Below are 8,642 nucleotides of genomic sequence, written 5' to 3'. Positions count from 1 at the left end.
TAGAGGAGTCAGTAGTTCAAATTCAGAAATCACTTTACGAGATGAAGTAGTCTGCTTCTATCTTGGAAATCTTACAGAACAGTTCTTATAGAATCATTATGAGTCATTAAAAGCAATTCATTTAATCATGTAATCTTTGCCATATAATGTAAACTAATTCATGAAACATCATATGAGCAAGAGCCTATTGTGATGAAAGAAGTTCAGGCTGCTTTGAAGGAAATTGCAAAACAATAAGCCATCAGGAATAGATGGTATACCAATTAACATATTCCAGCTAACAGATGCTGCCCTGGACGTGCTCACCAAGTTGTGCTAAGAAATCTGGAGAACAACCACTTGGCCAACTGACTGGAAGAGATCTATATTTGTTCCCATCCCAAAGAAGGGTGACCCAACAGAGTGTGGAAACTATAGAAGAATCTCATTGATTTCACATGCAAGCAGGATTCTACTGAAGATTATCCAAAAATGACTGGAACAGCACATCAACAGAGAACTGCCAGAAGTCCAGGCTGGGTTTAGAAGGGCTCGGGGTACTAGGGATAATGTAGCTGATGTTAGATGGATCTTGGCTGAAAGCAGGGAATGCCAGAGGAATGTCTATCGGTGTTTCATTGACTATGCAAAGGCGTTTGACCTTGTGGATCATAACAAAATGTGGCTGACTCTGAGAAGAATGGGAATCCCAGAACACTTGATCGTTCTAATGCGAAACCTATACTTGGACCAAGAGGCAGTCGTCAGAACAGAGCAAAGAAACACTGCATGGTTCAAAATTGGGAAGGGCATAAGCCAGGGATGCATCCTATCTCCATACCTTTTCAACCTGTATGCAGAACAGATTATCCAGGAGGCTGGGCTCTATGAGAAGAAATGTAGGGTCAAGACTGGTAGAAAATCTATCAACAATCTGCGTCATGCAGATGACAGAACCCTGCTTGCTGAAACTGAGGAGGACCTGAAGCGCATGCTGCAGAGGGTCAAGGACTAGGGCCTCCAATATGGATTGAGGCTCAATGTCAAGAAGACAAAGATTCTTACCACTGGGCCAATTGGCAGCATCAGGATGGATGGTGAAGAGATTGAGATTGTACACAGATTAATTTGCTTGGCTCCACAGTCAACACTCTTGGCACCAGCAGCCAGGAAATTAAAAGGCACACTGCCATGGGAAAGTCTGCTGTTAGGGACCTCTCCAAAGTACTGAAGAGCAATGGTGTCTCTCTGGAGACTAACGGGCATCTGATACAGACCATGATCTTTGCAATCACTTGTTATGCATCAGAGAGTTGGACAATGACCAAGGAGGATAGAAGGAGAATTGATGCTTTTGAGCTGTGGTGTTGGAGAAGAGTGTTGAGAGTACGATCGGCTGCTAGGAAAACAAACAGATTCAACCTGGAAAGGGTTAAACCGGGTGGCTCCTTGGAGGCAAGGATTCTGAGGCTCCATGTAATATACTTTGGACATGTTGTGAGGAGAGACCAGTCCTTGGAGAAAGACATCATGCTTGGGAGGGTTGAGGGACAGCGCAGGAGAGGAAGGCCCTCTATGAGGTGGATTGATTCGGTGACTGGGGTAATCGGGTGGGTGTGTCAGAGGCAGTGCGATTGGCACAGGACAGAGCAGAGTTTAGGGCTGTTGTACATAGGGTCGCTATGAGGCGCAAGAGACTCGACGGCACATAACAACAACAACAATCAACGGAGTGAAATTTTATCACCATTGTTATTGGTTAAAAGCAAGTCAGTCACAGATTCCAGCTGCACTCAAGAGGAGACAATAGTAACATTTTCTAAGATTTAATGATTTTTTAAAAATGTTAAGTAAACAAAATCATGCTATATGTAAATTTTTTGGTGGATTGTTTTCTTTTTTCTTTCTTTCCTTTTTTTTTTTTTACCAAAATAGCTAGAGTAGAACATAGAGAACTACCAGAAGTTCAAGGATGAAGAAGTTGTTAAAACTAGGAATATAATTCATGATAACAGATGGATCTGGGTTGAAAGCAGAGAATACCAAAAAGATGTTTCTTATGTTTTAAAAAAATTTTAAATAAATCTTTAATTTGCAGTAATTTTAGACTTACAGAAAGGTTGCAGATAATACACAGAATCTCTGTGCACTGTCCTCTCAACTTCCAATTCCTATAATGTTAAAATTTTCTTGTCCAAATCTAAGAAAGAAACACTGGTACATTTTTACTTATGTTTTATTGAATATGCAAAAGACACTACAGTGTGAATTATAATAAAATATGGGTAACTTTGAGAAGAACAGGGATTTTGAAATACTTAAATTGTGCATAAGAAACCTGAGCATAATATACCAAGAAGCAATCTTCTGTTTGAATAGAACAAGGAGACAGTGGATGGTTTAAAATCAGCTGATGTGTGTCAGGCTTGTAGCCTTTCTCCGTAGCTATTCAATCTGTTTGCTGAGCAAACAATTTGAGAAGATAGACTATATAAAGAAGAACATGGCATTAGAATTGCAGAAAGACTCAATATGCTACGTTATGCTCATGACACAACTTTGCTTGTAGAAAGTGAAGATGATTTGAAACACATACTGAAAATCAAGAATTATTGTTGTTGTTAGGTGACATCGAGTCGAGTACGACTCATAGTGACCCCACGAACAAAAGATCTGAAAACAGTCCTGTCCGGCACCATCTTCAGACTTCCTAACACACAAGAGTCTATTGCAGCAGTCACCTTGTCAATCCACCTGGTTGAGGGTCTTCGTCTCATTCGCCTACCCTCTACCCTTCCCAACATAATGTCCTTCTCCAAGGAATAGCACCACCTAGCAATATGTCCAAAGTGTGTGAGGTAAAGTCTCATTATTCTTGCTTCCAAAGAGCACTCTAGCTGTGCACTCTCCAAGATATATCTGTTTATTCTCTTAGCCGTCCATGGGATATTCAGTGTTCTTCTCCAACATCACTCAAAGGCATCAATTCTTTTTCTGTAATCCTTATTCATTGTCCAGTTTTCAGATGCATAGCTAGTAATAGGAAAGACTGAATCAAATGCATTTTAGTCATCAAACTGACATCACTGCTCCTCAATAATTTGGAAAAGTCCCTAACTGCAGATTTCCCCAATACAACGTGTCTGTGTCTATTTCCTGACTGCTTATACCGAGGGTGTTAACTGTGGATCCAAGCAAGATGAAGCTGTTGATAGTTTCAATCTCCTCTCCATCCATCATGACACTACCTTTTGGACCAATGGTAAGAATCTTTGTTTTCTTGATATTGAGACAAAATCCATGCTGAAGACTGCATTTCTTGATCTTCTGCAACAAGTGCCTCATATCCTCCTTACTTTCAGCAAGCAAGGTCGTGCCATCTGTGTAATGCAGGTTATTGATGAGTCTCCCTCCAATCCTGATGCCACACTATCCTCATAGAGTCCAGCATCTCGGATAATGTGGTCAGCATATAGATTGAACAGATATGGAGACAGAATACCTCCCTGACACACTCCCTTCCAAATTCCAAACCATGAACTGCTTCACTTGCAGAACAGCCTTTTGGTCCAGGTATAGGTTCCTCTTGCGCACAATCAAGTGCTCTGGGATCCCATTCTTCTCAGTGTCAGCCAGAGCTTATCAAGATCCACACTGTCAAATGCCTTTGCATTGTGTTCTTGATTTCCTGGCTGCTGGTAACAAGAGTGTTGATTGTGGCTTGAATTAGTTCTTCAATTCCTTCAGTTTAAGAAATGCTGAGTGGACTGTTTTCTTTTCATCATTTTTTTAAAATTCTTTTTAAGGAGGAGTGGCCTTTGCTGTGGCTGTTAGGGAGTGGGCGCTGCTGAGACTAGTTTTATTATGGCTAGATGGGATGGTGACAACTTATTATGAAAAAGAATTTTGTGTCAGGGGTAGAACTAGATGATTGACACAAAAGAAGGCAAGAAGAATGGGGAAAAGTTCGAAAGCCTGAAGATCCAGAAGATATATCACCTTTAGAATCTCCAGAGGAAGTTGGTGACACGCAATCGCTATATGAAAGGCTGCAGGAATAGAAAGACAGGAAACAGCAGTATGAGAAGTATGAGGAAAAATTCAAGTTCAAAAACATGGTAAGAGGCTTAAATGAAGATGAGACCAACTTCCTCAATGAAGTTTCTTGGCGGCAGGAGCTGATAGAAAAGCAGCAGAGAGAAGAAGAGCTAAAAGAACTGAAGGAATACAGAAGTGATCTCAACAAGGTTGGAATTTCTTCAGAAAGCAAAAAAGAAGTGGAGAAGAAACTGGCTGTGAAACCCGTAGAAATCAAGAGCAAGTTCTCCCAGGCCAAGGTACTGGCAGGAATAGTGAAGCACAAGAGCTCAGAGAGTGGCAGTAGTGTGAAAAGGCTGAAACCAGACCCCGACCCAGAAGACAAGAATCAAGAGACCCCCTCCTGTATGTCACTTGGAAGTACTTCTTTGAGAGGCCGCGCCATCCATTGCCCCTCCACTGTCATCTGTATTGGCATTCTCTCGGGCCTGGGCGACTACTTGAGGAGCAGTGACTCGGAGTCCAGCTCAGACAGCAAAGACACAAGGGACACTATGGGGAAGATTGTCTCCTCTATTTCTTGAACCAATACCTTCCTTGAATCCCCCTAGCTGGGAGTCCAGACCACAAGGCCCTCCTCCTCCCCAGGAGTAGATTGGATAGTTGATTCTGCTAGAGGCATTAACTCCTTCCAAAAAACCTCCTTTGCCTGCTTCCTATGCTTACTGTGACGTCACTAACCTAACCAAAGAATGTGCCAGAATCCACTTGGGACCCACAGTTGTATTTGATTTCTCTCCAGTGCAGATGGCCAGACCTATTCCACCGCCTCTTCCTTCCATGAGATGGTAGAGTGAGGAGCCGGGTCAGCAGAGACCACTAACTGTGATCTGGAAGCTGAGGCACCTCTGGATTGCTAAGGGTGTAGGTTTCATTGCTCTCTTGGGTTTTTATGTTTGTTTGTTTGTTTTTTCCCTTTCCAAACAGGACAAAACCAGTAAGCACAGTTATTGTGCAGAAACTGTTGAAACATTTGATTACAGGAGAAGAAGTTGTTTATTGTTGATATGCGTTGATATTGTGCAGCATGCTGGGGGTTGGCGGAGGGAGGGAAAACTGGCCTTGGTGGTGAAATCGGACACTCCCCAGAAACTAAGCAGTTCCTGATGTTGTGTCACTAGGTAAAGATGATGAACTCTATCTAATGCTCACCCTTCATTCATCACTTCCCCTCACTGTTGGCTGTCTTCCATCTCTCTGCATCGAATCCTATGTATGGCCACTAAGAGAGAAGGCCTGATAAGCACAGACAGCTTCCATCTTTTCTTCATACCTTCACTGTGTCTGGCAAATTATTTTGATTTTGTTTTCATAAACAATTTAAGACTTAAAAAAAGAAAAAAAATGCTGAGCGAGTTCAGCCCTTTTGATTTTCTGACACCAGGTCTTCGCACATTTTATTATAACACTTTGGCTGGTTTCCCAAGTTGCCCTTTGATGTATTCTGTTTAGCTCCTTAATTTCTTCCCTTTTCTTTGGTGTCTCTGCTCTCTGGTGCAATATTCAGAATTTCGCCTTTGAGCTATGGTGCTGGAGAAGAGTATTGAATATACCATGGAATGCTAGGAGAACAAACAGGTTCGTCCTGGAGAGGGTTAAACAAGGCTGCTCCTTGGAGGCAAGGATTCTGAAGCTTCATCTACATACTTTGGGCAAGTTGCAAGGAGGGATCAATCCCTGGAAAAAGACATCATATTTGGAAGAGTGGAGGGCAGAGAAAGAGAGGAAGACCCTCGATGAGATGGATTGATTCAGTGACTGAGGTAATGAGGGCAGGTGTCAGAGACAGTAAATTTGACACGGAATCGAGCAGGTTTCAGGGCTATGGTACATATGGGTCACAAGCGACCCGATGGCACATAACAATACAAGACCCTTAAAGTGAGGCAAAGATTCTGAAGCTCTGACATACTTTGGACATGTTTTAAGGAGGAATCAGTCTTTGGAAAGGGACATCATGTTTGGGAGGGAGGAGGGACAATGCAAGAGAGGAAGACCCTGAATGAGATGAATTGACTCAGGGACTGGGGTAACAGGGTAGGTGTGTCAGAGACAATAAGGTTGACTCAGGATAGAGCAGGGTTCAGATCTGTTATACACAGGGCCATTATGAGTCTCAGGTGACTTGATGGCATATAACAACAACAATAATGCTGGAAGTACAGGCTATTAGTGATGTTGTTGTTGTTGTTATGTGCCGTCGAGTCGCTTGCGACTCATAGCGACCCTTATTCTAGCCTTCTAAAATGAAGGAGAGAATAAAATTGTGTGGTAAAGCCATCCACTTGTGGCATTTGCGTTCTAGTAGCACCGCAAGACTTTGTAATTGGAAAAGAAAAAATTAACATTTATAATTTGATAGTCATATACATAGATAAGTAATTTAAAATATGTGTTTAGACTGAATTATTGGTTCAACTGTTGACTTCTATAAAAGTTGATAGACAAACAGGAAAACAATATTTATAGCACAAAAAATTAATATCCAGAATATATAAAGAACAATTCGAAGAGACCGTTAGTGTTACCAAGAGATAATTTCCTGGAGTGGAGAGTGTATTTTTGAACCTGGACCTCTGTACAATGAAGCTCCTTGACACCAGAGAAGGCAGGAGAACATGGAGGTCTCCAAGGAACATTGCGCCTAAGAAAACAAGAACTTGCCTCAACAACCAACAGAAAGAGAAGAATTTGTATTGTGCTGCTAACTTAAAGGCCATGCCTCTCTGTTGGTTTGAATCCACAAGCAGTTTTGAGAGAGAAAGTTGAGCCGTCTTCTTTCGTGCAGTTTAGTTTTAGAAACTCAGTGTCAGCTGTAAGTTGGTTCTAACTGAATGACAATGAATTTAGTGAAAGGGCCATTCACTGTGGTGTCTCTGTTACAGCATCACTAGGTAACTTGTAATTTTGTTATCACGAGTGTAACACTGAAGGTCTTCCTCCCTTGCACTGTCCCTCCACCCTCCTAAGCATGATGTCCTTCTTCAAGGACTGGTCACTCCTTGCAACATGCCCAAAGTGTGTCAGAAGGAGCTTCAGAATCCTTGCCTCCAAAGAAGAGCCTGGTTTCACTCTCTCTAGGACAAACTTCTTTGTTCTCCTAGCAGTCCATGGTATATAAATACTCTTCTCCAGCACCACCACTCAGAGACATCAATTCTTCTATCATCCCTAGTCATTGTCCAGTTTCCTGACACACAGGAAGTAACTGCGAAGACCATTGCCTGGATCAGGTGCATTGTAGTCTCCAGACTGACATTGTTGCTCTTCCATGGAGAGGTTCCTGACAACTGACTTTCCCAGGGCAATTCATCTTGTGATTTCCTGGCTACTGACACTTTCAAAGTAGGGAACTTGAATTCTATTTCGTATATGAAGAATTTTGCCCCAGGCTAGAATTTGAACTCAGTGGTATACAACAACATTGCTGTTGAGTCTGAAACAACTTAAGGCTGACCATCCAATGGGCTCTCTGTCTCTGAGTTAGCACTGCATCTCTCTACAGACCATGCCACTAGAGCTCACACAAGGAGGCTCTTGGGGCTTAATAGTAAGGACTTGCACTACTAACCCAACAACACCACCAGCTGTTCTATTGAAGCTATTCTATCAAAATCAACTCCTTTGCCATTTATTGTCTCTGAAAACCTGCCATTGAGTCAAGTATGAGTTGATTCCACTTAAGTGGTACATAAGAATACACACACAAATATGTATGAAAAAGAAACAAGAATCCTTGTATACTAAAAACTCTTAATTTATACACTTTAAATGTGAAATATATAATAATTTTTAAAAAGAAAATTTCTAAAAAGAAACACTAAAATGGGCTAAAGAAGTGAGGGGCCAATTTACAAAAGGAAAACACATAAACATGTTTTCTTCTAATTTAAGACCAATTAGAATACTCATATGGAAAACTGGTGATGGAAATCAGAACTGCTAGGTCAACATCGCTGGAGAGGTGAAAAAGAACACAGTGGGTCCAAGAAGCAAGACTAACTAGAAGCTTCATTCATTTAAAATAACGGAAAGGAACACCACTCACCCGTCAGTATAGTATTGTGGTAGTCTGCATGGTGCTCTGATGCTGGAAGTTATACTACTAATATTTAAAATAAGAGAAAGGTCACCAACTTTCAACAAGTTTCACCAGTTCCCAGACTAAGAATAAATATCTGTTGATCTACTAAAAACAAAAACTTGCCCAAGAAAACCTCATGAGAAATAGAACATTATCTAAAATATAGCCAAAAGATGAGCCCATGAGGTTGGTTGGTTGTTGCTGTTGTTGTTGTTACGTGCCATCGATTCGTTTGCGATTCATAGCGACCCTATGTACAACAGCCCTAAACCCTACTCTATCCTGTGCCAATATCATTGCCTCTGACACACCCAGCCCGATTACCCCAGTCACTGAATCAATCCACCTCATAGAGGGTCTTCCCCTCCTGCACTGTCCCTCCACTGTACCCAGCATGATGTCCCTCTCCAAAGACCTTTCTCTCCTTGCAACATGTCCAAAGTTTGTCAGACGAAGCCCCAGAATCCTTGCCTCCAAGGAG

At 41.7% G+C, this 8,642-nt stretch overlaps 1 pseudogene; it reads left to right on the top strand.

Annotated features, from left to right (window-relative positions):
* The first annotated feature begins 3,863 nt into the window (after positions 1-3,863).
* On the top strand, positions 3,864-4,628 carry LOC102864416 (annotated as a pseudogene).
* The last annotated feature ends 4,014 nt before the right edge of the window (positions 4,629-8,642 follow it).

This window comes from Elephantulus edwardii, unplaced genomic scaffold (assembly GCF_000299155.1).
Source record: "Elephantulus edwardii isolate Elephantulus edwardi_28Jun2011 unplaced genomic scaffold, EleEdw1.0 scaffold00242, whole genome shotgun sequence".
In the NCBI taxonomy this organism is placed as follows: domain Eukaryota; kingdom Metazoa; phylum Chordata; class Mammalia; order Macroscelidea; family Macroscelididae; genus Elephantulus; species Elephantulus edwardii.
The sequence above is the reverse complement of the archived record's forward strand: the minus strand, read 5'-3'. Positions and strand labels throughout refer to the sequence as shown.